General features: G+C 38.7%; 1 protein-coding gene and 1 long non-coding RNA gene across 7 annotated transcripts in view; one reads left to right on the top strand and one right to left on the bottom strand.

Annotated features, from left to right (window-relative positions):
• Positions 1–15,443, top strand: part of LOC137179644 (uncharacterized) — a 178,270-nt gene that overhangs the window by 147,506 nt on the left and 15,321 nt on the right. The gene's annotated exons all lie outside the window — the stretch shown is intronic.
• Positions 1–15,443, bottom strand: part of LOC137179643 (teneurin-3) — a 370,272-nt gene that overhangs the window by 341,045 nt on the left and 13,784 nt on the right. For 2 of the 6 annotated variants that reach the window (XM_067584477.1, XM_067584472.1), the window contains exon 1: positions 3,147–4,007. The exons of 1 other annotated variant lie outside the window; for it this stretch is intronic. The gene's annotated coding sequence lies outside the window, so the exon portion shown is untranslated. Of the gene's footprint in view, positions 1–3,146; positions 4,008–4,626; positions 4,721–5,457; positions 5,488–15,443 lie in introns of those variants that run through there. 3 more of the 6 variants (XM_067584474.1, XM_067584475.1, XM_067584478.1) reach the window with 3 other exon arrangements.

Genomic DNA, 15,443 nt, shown 5'->3' with positions numbered 1-15,443 from the left:
AAATTGCTGCTGAACAGTAGTAAGTAATTTCATTTCTTTTTTTGGGTCCAATAGCGAAAACTATATTCATTGAGCTTTTGGTGTTTTTGCATGAAAATAATCAAATTTATAGATGTGTAAAAATAATAGAAAAGAAATAGAAGTTTAAATAACTATACTGTTTCGTCCATACTATTGAGATGCACAGGAAAGCAGCTACATGTCTGACATTGTCTGTATGAAACATGGAACTGTCATATACAATTGAATGTTTTCAACAGTCTTTGTCAAGCAGTAATATGAAATATGTTTTTCACTTCTGCTCATTTCTTGTGTTTGGACAGGGGGCTCTTGAGCCATCTGTGACACTAACAGCGATGAACTGAGAGAGTCTGTGCACTAGAGAGTCTGTGCAAACACTACTCACAATCCATTTTACCTTCATCTACAGATTGTTATAACTAATGATTACTCAGCTAGTTCATAGAAGAAATTAAAACAAGCACAGTTTGCATACACCAAATATCCATTTAACTCAAACGTCTCCACTTGACCCTACAGTGTGCGCCCATTGTTGTGCAGAGACTTACAGTATAGCAGAACTGCCAATCAATCACACGTCTATTCAGTACTATGTTCAATAATGACTGAATTAAAGATATAATACATACAATATTTAACCAAATACCTTGACATTAATAATGTGGTAATATTTTGGAGATGATAATTGCTGGTTTTAGAAGATATTTCTTTTGAGACAGTAATTTAGATATGAAGACATGTGTTTTCCTGAAGAACAGTGACATAAGCTCAGAAAATTGCAATGCAGCCAAAAAAAAAAGGAAAGATCATATTTTTGTTACATGACTATATTGTAAAGTCTATATTATACACACAAGCATACAATACATAACCAAACTCATAATGATAGAGTATCTAGTCTCAGATCACTGTATCATTATATTAATATGTGACCTAGCTCTGCAATAAATCACTGCATCCTTACATTGGACTTTATATAAGCAGAAATTTTATACACCATACAACACTTCCACTGCTATACTGTACTGTAAGTGGACTACAACCATTATAATTAACACTTGCAGTGCAGAGACAGCCGGCATCAAAAGCATCATAATGACAAAATTAATATAAAGAGTGTTTTTAATTTTAATTTTTATTTTTATTTTTTTTTAAGGTGGATGGATGTTTTTAAGTGCTGTTTATTTTACTAAAGGTTAACACACCTTTCACCTTCACAGTACCTTACTGTCAGCCACAACAGTGATCTGCAGTAACAACAAAAGCTCCATTTTCTGAACAAGAATGCTGCAATTTTGCTGCAATTTCCGTAAAGCTACAGTTCATGTGAGGTTTTCCACGGAATTTAACTTGAATATAGTATCTACTCATCCCAAAGCATAATAATTGAATGGGACAAAGATATTGTGAGTACCTGTCATTTAGAGTGCAGTGAAGAGACCAAAGACATATGCTCTCTGTTTTAAAACCCACAGGGGTAAAAATTAAGGCCACATTTCACTGGAATATGAGGTCAAAGCAGTTTGTAAGTTTGCTTATAACTTGGCAGAAAAATACAAAAAAGATTGCACGTTTGTAAAAAAAATACAGAGGGCACAAAAATCTATTGTACATTTCCATGAGGGCAATTGAGGATATTACAGGACCTCATACTGTAGCCTACGTGTGTTAACTGTCCAATCAGAGCTGCTAGAAATGTAAGACGCAAGGAAGATATGAATTACCAAGAAAGAGAAAGCCACTCAGCATTTACCTTTTCGGTTTACCCTTCACTACGTGTAGTTTCAATATTCCGTAATAGTCTGGCATCACCTTTACCTTTCTCAATCTCGCTCACACACACAAATGCACACACACACACACCATCCCCACACTCAGAAGATGAGGCAAGCTTCTCTCGGTATTTATTCCTCAAAATTTACTACAGGCTAAATGCAGACACTCCTCATACAAAGTGTGATCTTATTTGTAATCAATAAAAGAACAGGTTAAACTGCTCCAGCTGCAATAATCTGTAATAAAGCCCAGTGTTTTTTTTCAAAGTATGTGCAGGAATACTCATTTACTCAATTCATAAGGAATTGTCCCAATTACTGACCTTAAGAGAATGACAGTTGGAATCATAGATTTCACTCTCACTTATATTACAGTATCTACCCGGTTGTAAAATTCATTAATGAAATCACTATCTAGTATCTTCCCATGCAGCAGTCCGGAATTGAGTTTTGGAAGGGATTTGGCATAATACTGTGTTTTATATTGAAAAATTTTAGGGAGTAAATAACAATTCCACCATTTGTAATCAGTTTGATATGCAGAAGTTTTCCAAAGCTAAATAACACCAGAGTTGTTGTTTTTTTTTTCAGCCCACAATGAAACAATTAAACCCTTTTTATCTGACCTTTATTTGCCTGCATATACACTAAAATAACGAGGCAACAGATCGTCTTTATGAAGCTATGATTTTATGAGATTATCTGCGTGTCGGTCTCTACAACTGGGGACCAAATATTAACAATAAAACAGTCTGAACTGCATACCTAACCACAAACCAAATCTTCAGTACGGAGGGAACGCCTTGCTCTCCATTCGAAAAACAGTGGATTTAACAAACTCTTGTTTATGTTTAGGTTACATGCATGATGTAATAAGATTCTAAACATTTCCTATATTTTCAGTAAACGTGTAACCATTCGGCATATAATTCGATAAGAAGTGCGGAGCCTTTTTAAATATAAATCAACTTTTTATCATATGTTCTCACCGCTGGCTCGTCGCCTACGTGCATCACTGTGTACAAGACGCTGGTAAAAACAAGCCAACCAATTAGAAAAGTTACATTTGTATTAGAGCAAGTGGATTATAAAGTGGTTCCGATGCTATCGAATTTAAGCGTTAAGGATTTTAATGCTCTTAAAACATGCTTTAGGTGGTACGTATCGACATGCCAAGCATAAACCTGCCATCTTTTAACGGAGAGAATGGCATCTGTCGTGAATACGACACAAGTTAACCGTGGAATGCATATGATGCACTTAACATGAGCACAATTTCAATAAAGCTTGTCCGTTTGTTATACCTTCTTTGTATTTGGTCAGGTATAGTGTTTTTCAGGGTTTTCCTACCTGTTCGTCCCAGTGTGTGGGATCCTCCTCTCCCAGTTTACGGCCACCGTCGTGGAGCCGGTTGTTTTCTTCCACTTTTTCCACAAAAAAAAAAAAACTTCCACTTCTTAAGTTTGTCGATTTCAATCTTAATGGTGAAAATGACAAAAATTAAAACTAGAAAAAGCGCATTTCAGATCGCCGATTGTCACACCGTCCTTCTCACCACTTTTCTCACGTTTCTAAACCAGTTATTCCCAATGAACTTAATTAGAAAGGCGGAAAAAGTTTTTTTTTTCTTTCTTTACCCGGAGAGTTTGCAATTCTAATATGTCTGTTTTTTTTTCTAAAAAGAACAGCTCCGCGCAGACGAACCGGAGCGGCCAAGGATGACAGCGCGGCGCGCGCGGCTGTCAGAACAACGCACACGTGAAGAACGAAGTATCGGTGATGAAAACAGATGAAATGCTCGATTCCACTGTGCAGGCGCCGGTAAAAAAAACTGTTTAACTAACCTGGAGTTAATTGAAGCTCAATGTTTTTTCGTCCAAAGCATCATTTTCCACTCAAAAATAAAGCGCTCAGTAGGTGGAACACCTTTCCCCTTTGCTCTCTGCTCTTCCGCGCGCTGTCCCGACTGCACAACGCACGCGGCAGCTACAAAATACAACCGTCTCTGCAGGACAGAGAAACGTAAAAGAGACCGAGAGAGAAGCAGAGAGAGAGAGCGCCGGTAAAGCCGAGAAACAAGACTGTCCTCTGTTACTGCTGCCCTCTGCAAGTGTGAGCCGGCGCGAGCTCATCTCCTCCCGGTAAAAGATGATGATACGCCAAGCGAGGCAGAAACGGAATACTGGGGATCCCCTGCTGCGTCCAATCCTGACGTCGCTACCGGTGTGTTTGCGTGCGCGTGTGCGCGAGTAACTGTGCGTGTGTGTGTGTGTGTGTGTGTGTGTGTGTGTGTGTGTGTGTGTGTGTGTGTGTGTGTGTGTGTGATCGGTACGGGCGGTTGTCGCGGGGTGGTGGGGGGTGACTTTGAACTGTAGCCTATGCCCAGTCTGTTACAGGTGACGGCGGAGGGGCGAGAGCGGCACGAGTAACATTAAGACCGACGGTTAATGAGGTTTTTTTTCTTCCCGCTTCTAGTCTGAGTCTACACACAGTCTTACAAAGATGTAAGGACGAGGCTGCCCATACACTGATATATGTAGTCTAGCACCATGAACGGCTTAATGCAATAGAACTGACATTCAAATTAGGCTTTAAATTAAATAAATAAAAGGTCCAAATTAAAAAAAAGTAAAAAACAAAATACAACAACAACAACAAGAAAAAAAGAAAAAAAAAGCACAATATTGCAAAATTACGATATATATTGTAATTTTGCGATATTTTACATTATATATAGGTTTATATATACTGGTACACACACACACACACACACACACACACAATGTGTTGGCACCTACGTCCTACTCAAATTTAGCTTCATGACACTTACTGCCGTTGTTCTCTCCTGACTGGATCCCTGCTTGTGTTGTATCGGCTCTCAGATGTACATCACTTTGGATAAAAGCCTCTGCTAAATGAAACTGTGAAAAGTAATTGCAAATTTGAATATGTTCAAGAACAAGATATCTACACTTTTTAAAATATCAGAGGCATAAATATCAACACACACACACATCTAAAGGAGAGATGGATGTCTCTGGAGCTAATTGTGGGGGTTAGTGCTTTGCTCAAGAGTAAGTCAACAGCTTTGGAAGGGATTGTAAATCTAGTGTCAAACATAGCATAATACATGTACATTCACTTTTCTAAAACTAAAAAAGAAAAGAAAAAAAAACTAAACTCAAAGCAACTGAACATAACTCAAAAATAAAATCATTGCTAACATCTCTGTGCTCTAAGCCAATTTTTACAGATGAGGATATAGTTCATAAAGTGACTTTATAATCTGATAGCTATAATTTTAGATGTGAATAGTCTCTGAGAAAAAGCATTAAGTTGCATAACACATACTGCAAATGTGGCTTGGGAATAATTGCAATGAGAACTTGTCAGCTCTAAGCAATGACTTGGAAGTGTTCTCCTACATAGCTGTCAAGATATTATGATTGCAATTTCCACTGCACTTTGGATACGCCACATAATTATTTTCATCCTTTTTAGACTTAAAACAATGCTTTGCTACAGATACACTGGAGAGAGCAAAAACCAAACATTGCAATGTCATCCACAAACCACAAATCCTGTAAGTAACTGTGCCCTGTCACAGTGTGCTTAGAGCTGTAAATTGTTCTTTTTTTTTTTCCTCCCTGGTAGTATTTACCTTCTGAAAGCCATGGTGAACAATATGTCCTATCTGAAGGTCATCATATCATTTTCCATCTGTAAGTTAGGGTGGAAAGTGTTCACATGTGAAAACAGTTTGGCAATTAATGTCATCAGTTGACACAGTCAGTCTCTGAGTTACTAAATTAGCCTAAATGCATTAAAAAAGGTTTTCCTGCCTAAAAAAGTCAGTGTGGAAGATAAAGATTAGATATCTCTAAAGTCTTTTCTAGAGGCTTAACAGAAATATAATTATTGACTCATGTATTAACTTATTGTTGTAAAAACAATTTTTAAACTGTTCAGTGGGGAACAAACTGTGCATGGTATTTGTGAGTATTAAGCAGACATAGTGTATATGTCTGTGGCAAAGGAGACTCTGGACTAAACCATTAAACTCCGGGGGAACAATCAGGATACAACTGGTGTGTAATTTATGTTGCGTTCGGTTGTTAATTTTGTGCTGAATAAAAGACAACGCAAAAGCTCTCACAGTGTGTTTCCTTTACAGCTGGGTTATTCAAGCACTGCTTTCTACCTGCATTCATGAGTGCGGAGATCAGTATGCTTCGAAAATATTTTCACAAGAATCAGTATTAAGCCCTGTTGGTCATAACAAAGACGGGAGATGCATGCGAAGTGTAGGCCAAAAAAAAAAAAAGGATATTTATTAAAGGGAAAAATGTGAAAGAATACAGTGGATGAGGATGAATACAGCGCTGTCAGAGCTGTATGCAGGTACATTTGCCTGGTGTAAAATGTGGTTGCTAACAAAACCAAAAAGCAGGCTTGGTGAGTACAGGCTTGGTGCATGATTGAGGGAGCACAGCGAAATCTGGGCAGGGTTCATGTAGTGACACAGGCCGGGCTCAAAGTAAATAGTGCTGCAGTCGTGCTTTACAATGTGAGATCTGAGAAAAAACTGATCCAAACCAGGCCAATTAATTAATATTTACACCACAGGAAAAAAAGTGTAGCTTATAGTATTGTATATGTGGTATGTAGGAACTCCAACAAGTGAAGCACTTAAATTTAATAGGTTTGTAATTATAATAATATGAATGACACGGGGTAACATATTGGTGACTTATTATTGTTTCATCGTATAACAAATCATTTTAACATTCTTCCTTTACTGAGAGCGGGGAATTATTAAACATCTTATTTTTGTAATACAACCCAATAAAACAGGTCTGTAACTGTTTCAGAGGAGTGCTCAACCCTATGATAATGTTTGGTGTATTTTCTCGTGCTATTGTTCATTGTCTTTTCCGGGCGCCAGCATGAGCGAGTGGCCTTCGCAGCAGCTGCTCTCCATAGGTTTCTCTGGACTTTTTCTGCCTCTTTCCTTCTTCTTTTCCCTGTTCTTTGGATATATATTTTGTGGTTTACTTTTGCTTTTATCATTAGGACCTACACCCACTATCAGCTGATCATGCTTGTCAACATCACCTACATGAAACTGGCAAGCATCCCAGTGGAGCCTCGGAGACAGAGGAGAGAGGGGTGAGAGCTGGTGCTAAGGTGAAGGAGAGAGCGAGGAGATTTAAACCCTTCCTGCCATCTATCGTCATGGGGATGTGAAATAATTGACGAATGAGATGGACGAACTTTCTACCCTCACTACAGCACAACGGATATATCGTGAGTTCAGTGTCTTGTTTTTTATGGAGACATGGATATAGGATGCTAGAGAAACAGAGTGGTGGTAAGAACAAAGGAGGAGGGCTTGCCGTTTTTTTCAGCTCAAGATGGTGTTACTCCAGACATGTTACCATGAAATCTAAGGTGTGAAGTCTTGATATTAAACTGTTAGCAGTGGGAATGTGGCCATACTATCTGCCGTGGGAATTCTAACATGCTATTGTTATGGTTAGTTACATTCCTCCTTCCGCCAGTGCAGCCACGGCCGTGACGTCATCCACTCGATTGTCGTAGGACTTCGGACACAGCACATGGATGCCCTCATAATCATCTTGGGAGATTTCAACCATGCCCCCCTCTCCTCTACATCGACTAACTTCAACCAGTACATGAAGTATACAACAAGGGATAATAAAACACTGAACTTACAGTATGTAAATGTCGGTATGGCATACACCTCGACTGCCCTGACCCCACTAGAGAGATCGGATCACAAACTAGTACACCTAGTGGCCACCTACATGCCTGTTGTACTACGTATACCAGTCACTACCAGGGCTGTTAGAGTATGATCACAGGAAGCCAGACTGGGATGTACTCTGCACTGCACATGGAGAGGACATCAATGGCCTATCAGACTACATTATGGACTATATTAACTTCTCCACGGACATTCTCCCCACCAAAACAATCTGCTGCTTCCCAAACAACAAGCCTTGTTTTAATAGAGACATCAAATTCATCTAGAAGAAGCAGGCTTTCAAGGCTCCGGATAGAGAGGCCCGACGCATCCAGAGGGAGCTGAAGAAAAAGTTTAAGGAGGCAAAGAATGCATACCGGTAGAAGACTGAGAGTCAGCCTCAGCAGAACAACTCGGAGGAGGTGTGGAGTGGGCTGAGGAAGATGACTGGCCAGGGGTGGAGGGGAGAGAAGAGAGGGTAAACAAGTTTAATCAGTCCTTCAACAGGTTTTACTCAGGAGCCACATCACATGCTCTCAGTTACTTCAGGCCAGTGGCACTGACCTGTCACATTATGAACACCTTTGGTGGCAGACTCTCTGGACCCCTTACTGTTCGCTTACCAGGCCAACCTTCTGTCTCTCTGATCCATCTTAAAATCATTTGGGTGAGCCTTTCATCAGTCAGACAAAGACAATGAATGTCATCTAGGTGAAAGGGAGCTGAGGGACGTTAAAAGATCTCTCTGAATCCACATTCTTCTTTGCCAAGCCAGAGCTGGCGTTTTGTGGCAATGATAAAACCAGTAGGCCTTGCATTTGTGATAATTATATAGAGCTGCAGCATGTCATGGCTCAGACAAACCCTGTTACCTAGCATACCAAATAAACTGAGTGGTGTGTGACACAAAATGCCATTAGCAGAGAAATCAATTCAATTCATTTAGCAGACGCTTTTATCCAAAGCAACATACATCTGAGAGCTGATACAACACAAGCAGGAAATCAATGCAACACTGTTTTGTAGCAGCTGAAGAGGAGTTCACTAATATCACTTTTGCACTTTATTTTTTTTGGAGATTCAATGAGTAGTTTGGAGTACATTACAGTACGTTGATTTGGCACTTGAAGTGACAAAATTTTTGGCATGCACATACAGTGCAAGCTATTTGTGGTTTGGTGTCTTGGTCGAGAACGCTTAAATATGAAGGATCAAAACACCAACCTTGTGATTACTGTCCAACAAATGGAAGCAGAAAAAGAGTTGTCACTTGGCACTGCTACTCCAATAGGTGCACTGTTGAAGCAGGCAGACAAACACACAATAGTATAACCATAGAAAAATATGAGAAAGTGCAGGAAAACATGGCCAAAGTAAACTGCCTAGAAATATAGGAATCTTTTAGTAAATGGCCTAGAGCGAAACAAAGAAAACAAAGAAATGGTATAGAAATTTGAGTTATTTTCATCAAGGTCATAAGTGAAGCCAATTACTCATTGCACCTGTGTAAAATCTGGTATATAAGTTCTTCCACTCTGGTCAAATACTGGATCTTACACAAGTGAAATGAATCCGCAGAATAGCTTCACTTTACTTGCTTCTTGTATTCACTTATCCTTCTGTACGTGAGACCTAGTTTAAATAAATGTTGCATCTTTCATATAGTATAAGCGTTCTGCTTTCTCACATCTGACAGTGTGCTCTATTTTCATTGGTACAGCACATACTATTTTTTACAAAATATGGCAGCAAGGCTTTTGTTCTTGCACAAATATAATTCTGTGGACAAGCACAGACAGCACTTATTTATGATAGGATGTCAATAACAGCCACTGAACTGCATGGTGTAAAATATAAAATAAGATAGTTATTTCACAGGAAATTCATACACACAAAAAGACTTTTTGACACTACTATGTACCAAAAATGTGGATTCAGTCAAGTCATACCCTTGAGCTAACTTTAACCAAATAGTTTAGTGATGTGAACATTTACTGTGCATACTCCTCATAGTTTGCTGATTAGTTGAGAATGTATTCATTCAGGCTCAACTGATTCTCTGTGATTGTTTTCCAGACTTGATTAAAGTTTTAAAAAATGAGCTTTGCGATATAATCTGGCTTTATGAGGCCAAGGACATGTATAAACTAGATTTATCTGATGTGAGGATTGAGAATTCAAGTGAGAACCCAAGGATACTGTTACTACATGCCAACACACACAACATGGACTTGTGGACTTCATGAAGTCTGCTGAAACCCAACTCCTGGAAGAGACCTGCAGCAACCACATGGATGATTGGTTTAAAGCTTATTCAGAAACCATACCCTCTTTGATCAAAATGATGATCAAAAGCCCAATGACTTATCGGTTGGTGCTGCATTTGACAGTCAGTACATTCAGATTTACCTCTTTAGGTTCATGGTGTAATTTTTGATGGTACCTATGTTCTTTTTCTGGTCCTTTTAACTAAAACCTTTAACCTCTTATGTGAGAACATCAGTGGTTCTGTACATGTTTTGACAAGATGCTCAAATGGAATACAATATCTCACGTATTTCAATTGCATTATACTGATGACACATCATGTTTACACTCCATACGGACATGCCACCGACTTTTCACGCTCCTGCCGTCTGGCAGGTGGGACCCAAACCAGCAGGTTCACAGACAGTTTCTACCCACAAGCCATCAGGTTACTGAACTGCTGACACTATCACTTGCACACACACCATACACACATACTACAGTAACACAATGGCATACACATACCAATGATTGGACCCTTACTTCACACAATTGGCCACTAAGAATAACTACTGTTTACATACTGTTTACTGTTTAAATAACTACCGTTTTACATTGTTTACCACTAGTGACTTGAATTCATATCAGTATTGCACTGCATACATGTTTTCCCATGACTAAGTTGACAACCAGTGTTATTAGGCTTCAAACCCCTATGTTTATCCTGGTTTCTTATTATTATTATTTGTCTTCTGCTGTGGCTAAAATTGCCATGAGCTGGAATGAGCAAAAACTATGGAACTTAGCACAATAGCTGGAAATGACATGCATGCTTCCCAAGAAATATGAGCCCAATCAGCCAGATGGTGGCGCTGTGATTAAGCCCCGAAAATTCAATTTTTGAAAGGCCACACCCCTCAAACCATAGGTCTGATTGATTTGAAATTTGGCACACAAGTCCAGCTCAATGTGCTCTACAAAAAATGCCTCTTGGACGATAAAAATCTGCCATGATGGATTTTTTGCTAATTTGCATGAATTGAAAAACAGTAAAATGAATAGAACTTTTTGGATTTTGACTCTATCAACACATCAAATTTTTATAATAAGTAGGCAAGATTGATCGTAAAAAACATGGCCGCCATCAACCAAAACACCTTTGCAAAGGGCGGGGCTTAGGAAATATTGGCCAAAACTCATTAACCATTTGTCCAACCATCATATATGTTGGTACATAACTTCAGTCCGTAATTGGGAATAGATCTACAAAAGCACTTTGAGCCTGACCCATTGAAGGTGCCAAAACTCCACAAATGCGTATCTGAAAACCAGGTGCACAGAATTTCACCAAAATTGGTTTGCATGCTCTGAGGGCAAGTAATAACCAAAATCTGAAGTGCCATATTGATCGGTGCAAGTGGGCATGACCAATCACATATTTGCTCATAACTCAAGTTGCCATTGATCAATCATGACTCACTGGAGACATCCAGCATCTCCTGAACATACGCACCAAGTTTCGTTCAAGTTGGATGAAGGGGGGAGGAATGGCAGAACTTGCTTTGTGATGGTGAAACACTGTGTGTGATTGGTCTAACTCCGTCTTTAAACAGAATTAAATTAGCTGAAGTGACTTTACTCACATTTGTGAAGCCTAAAACCCGCTTGTGGCTTTAATTTTGGACGACTGAACTGCTTCCTTCTGTTGAGTGCAAACAGGTTTGAACCCGCAAATTGCAAATTGAAAATAATTACTATGCAAATACTGTTTTTATTTTAATCACTAACTATGTTTGTTTTTTTATTACTGCCTTTACTTTTTTTTTTTTTTTTTTAACTTATTTCATTTATTATGTGAAGTTAAGTTGGCTCTGAGTCTAAGAATTTCATTAGTGTTATCAAGTATATGACAATAACACTTGAAAAATGAAATGTGGGATTGAACAACTCCCAAACACTACCAGAAAATTACCTGGATGGTTCCTTTTCTGTTTGACAACAACAGCCAGGATGAAATTGTCTCAGAGGCACAATACTACTGAAACTGGCTCTGATTAAATAATGCTACTATTCCTGCTACTGCTACTGCACCAGTGGTGAGGGCCAAATTGGGTTTGAAAAGCATGAAAATGTACTACCTGAATAGGACATGCCACCATAGCATTTATCCATGGCAATTATGTTTCACCATCTTGTGGCAACAAGCCTTTACAATTAGGATTATTTCAACATATAAGGCAAACATGACATACACATCCAGCCGGAACAGAGCAACATGGGCATCCAGTTGGATATCCTCACCCTTATACCTTTTCTTTGCTGCAGTGCTTCCTAAGAAAAATATCAGGGCTGCTAGTTAGCCAACTTTCTTCACCCAACAGTGTTCTCTTACATCAATTCCCCGCCACTGCATACTGGGTAGGGAGAGTCCAAACAGCTTGTTTCAAACAGCTGTCCACTATTTTGGGAGTCAGACAAATGGACAGGCAATCCAATGCAATAAGCTGAAACCTGAAAAGAACTCAGTGGAAATGTCTGTACTATCTAACCTTTGACATTAGTCATTAGATTCAATGTTAATGATGTCACTGACATTACAATAATAATATTGTGATAATTCAGTGATAATTCATGATGCTCCGAATCAATATTTTTTAAGTTTCGATTGAATGAATTTAGGATGGATTGCAAGTAATTCACTCATTGTATTAACCTGTTCTTCTCTTCTTTTCGTCCAACTAGTCTCCTCCATCTGATCCTCTCCTCATAGGGAAACATACAGTATTTCTCACAATGGAGCACAAAACACACATTTGCATTTTCCAACATATAAAGCTCATTTCATGAGACTAAGCAGAAGCTGGTTTGAATTGGCTGTTGAAACAAGTGAAACCAATTCTTTTCTTCAGTCAAGTCGTATTACAGTCAAACAATATTTTGTGTGACAGTAGCTGTGTAAAATATGACAAAGAATGAGTGTCCAAAGGATTGTATTTATGTATGGTGTGTATGAATTTGCATGTCTATATCTGCATATAAAAATGTGTTGTGTTTTTATAGCTTGCCCATCCAAGGCCGTACCAGTTACTGTTTTACACAGCGGCTGTGTGTTTTTTTAATTTGGCCACATATACAAACACACACACACACACACACACTCACACACATAAAAAAAGAGATTCACAGAAGCAAAAAACATACATTCACTTGCATGTTTGTGAATATTCACGACAGACACACAATCACACAAAAAACAATCCTTCTCTGTCAAACACATGTACATGCATGCACACAAATGCTTTTTACTTGCTGGGAAGTATTTGAGCCTTGATATTGATGGTAATTTGCACATTAATCTTAAGTGTGTGTTTGATCTCTGCTATTGTTTCAAATGACATTGCTGTAATCCCTTTGATTTTCTCATACAGAAGACTGTGCCAGTTTAAAGACAAATCTGAAAGCTCTGCTAGTTAAAAAGACACAATACAAAGAAAATGCACTAGTATCTATTTCACTAGTATCACTAGTATCTGCTCACAATTCAGTGCTAGGTATTAAAGCAAGAAAATTTTGTGTATGTTCATGTTTTTGTGAATACCTGCCAATAAAATGCAACTCACACTAAAATAAAACAGACACACATAGACATACACACACATGAATGAGACACTGACAAAAATCACACAACTGCCAGCTAAAAAGCTTCCATTAAAGTGAATGAAAGCACCACGATTGAAATATCATATTGGAATCATGTTGCTGAACTGCGTAAATTGCTTTTCATTGAATTGATGTACAATTGTAAACTTTAAAAAAAAAAAAAAAGGTAAAAGGAAATACAGGAGGGACTTTAAATGTGTTTTATGTGAGCAAGGATGATGGACTGTGATGAGGCTGCACCTGCTTATTGCTTGGACACTTTATTTATATTTCTTATTAAAAAAATTCCATTCAAGACAGATCCTTCTATCATGATACTAGTGCGTACTATTTATCCACATTTTTATCTTTTTGTAAATATTGCAGTAAAATGGTAGAACATATACAAAGATGTTCTCCTGGAGATGTAGCTTACTGCTTGTTACACAGGCCTTTTAACATTTTGACATGTCAGGGGCAACTACGGCAACTACAGCTTGGTTTCATTTGGGTTTGCCAGTGAGCCAACATGCTCAAAACCTGGCTGCTGAGGCTTAGTTTGTTTTATTAGTTACACCTTTGACATTAAGTCAAGTTAAACCGATTTTATTTCCATAGCTAAAATCACATTTTTGTCTCAGAGAGTTTTACAACACATGACCCCATCTAGTTTAAAATGTTTGAAGCACAGAAAGTGTGTTTGTAGCCTGGAGAGCATCTATGAATTATGAAACAATCAAAGACAGAAGAAAAATGTCTTCTTGCACTCATGTGTGTTTGTTAACACTTAAGAGTCGGATCAGAATATATATTTTCATGGCTATAATGTCTTTCAATAATACAATTAAAATTGAAGTACTTCACATACTGCATGAATATCATCATGTCTACATGTGCTCCACCTTACTGACTCGCAGATCCTGCAGAGGACTCAGTAGCTGGAGGAATTACTAATGACAGCTGACCTACACAGTGCTTGACAGCAGCGCTCTCCCACCAGCTCACTGTATACATCACAGGCCTCTGCTAGAGCCCTGCACAGGCCTGAAAATTTAGGCTCAAGCCTGAGGCGTTCAGACCCCGCTTGAGACTGACAGCTTATGCAATGTCTCTGCACTTGACCTGAAGCTAGTGTGAAGACATCCAAAATTTCAATGACCACTGAGCAAAAGAAAGATGAAAGTCTGCACACTGTAGCTCCCCTTAGATGCAGTTTAATGAGACATCCGATGTTTCAAGATACATGCTCTTTTTCAGACTACTACAAAAATATACAGTCACCATCTTAAATAGATCATAGGCTCCGGTCACATGACAGTCACATGATATATGCGTAAAACCCACGTGTAAAGAAAACAATAAAAAACACGTGTAATATATAGAAATACACGTACACGTACAGTAAGAAGCTGTGGGGAAAAAAAGTTCATATAAGTGCACAAATCAGGTTACAGCCTAGATAATATAATATTAATGTATATGAAATATTCCTCTTTCACATAATCACCTATGTTTTCTCTATTAAACACACAGTCATTCACTTATGCATGTACACACACACATGTCCGCATGCAAACACTGAAAAACCCTGAAACGCCACAGTCTGACTCACTGACACACTGACACACCACATCTGGGGACATTTCTGAAGGAAAATCATGCAGATTTATTCCTCCTATGGGTCAGAAGAGACAGAACCCCGGGGAGAGAGAGAGAGAGACAGCCAGAGAGAGAGAATGAAGAAAGTAAGAATGAAAAACAGGCAGTGGGTAAAAAAAAAAAAAAAAAAGAGTGAATGAAAAAGAGGAGTACAAAAAAAAAAAAAAAAAAACACAGAGGGACAGAAAGAGAGTAAGGCTGTTGTACAGGACTTTTGGCCTGTGAGGAGCTGTCTGTGTACATGAATACCCTGGAGGCCCTTTGACACACACACACGCACGCACGCACGCACAGAGCATGGCCTGTGGTCAGGCTGTGTGCTGTGTTCCATAGAG

Source organism: Thunnus thynnus, chromosome 3 (genome assembly GCF_963924715.1).
Source record: "Thunnus thynnus chromosome 3, fThuThy2.1, whole genome shotgun sequence".
Lineage (NCBI taxonomy): Eukaryota > Metazoa > Chordata > Actinopteri > Scombriformes > Scombridae > Thunnus > Thunnus thynnus.
This window is presented reverse-complemented; position numbering and strand designations above follow the sequence as displayed.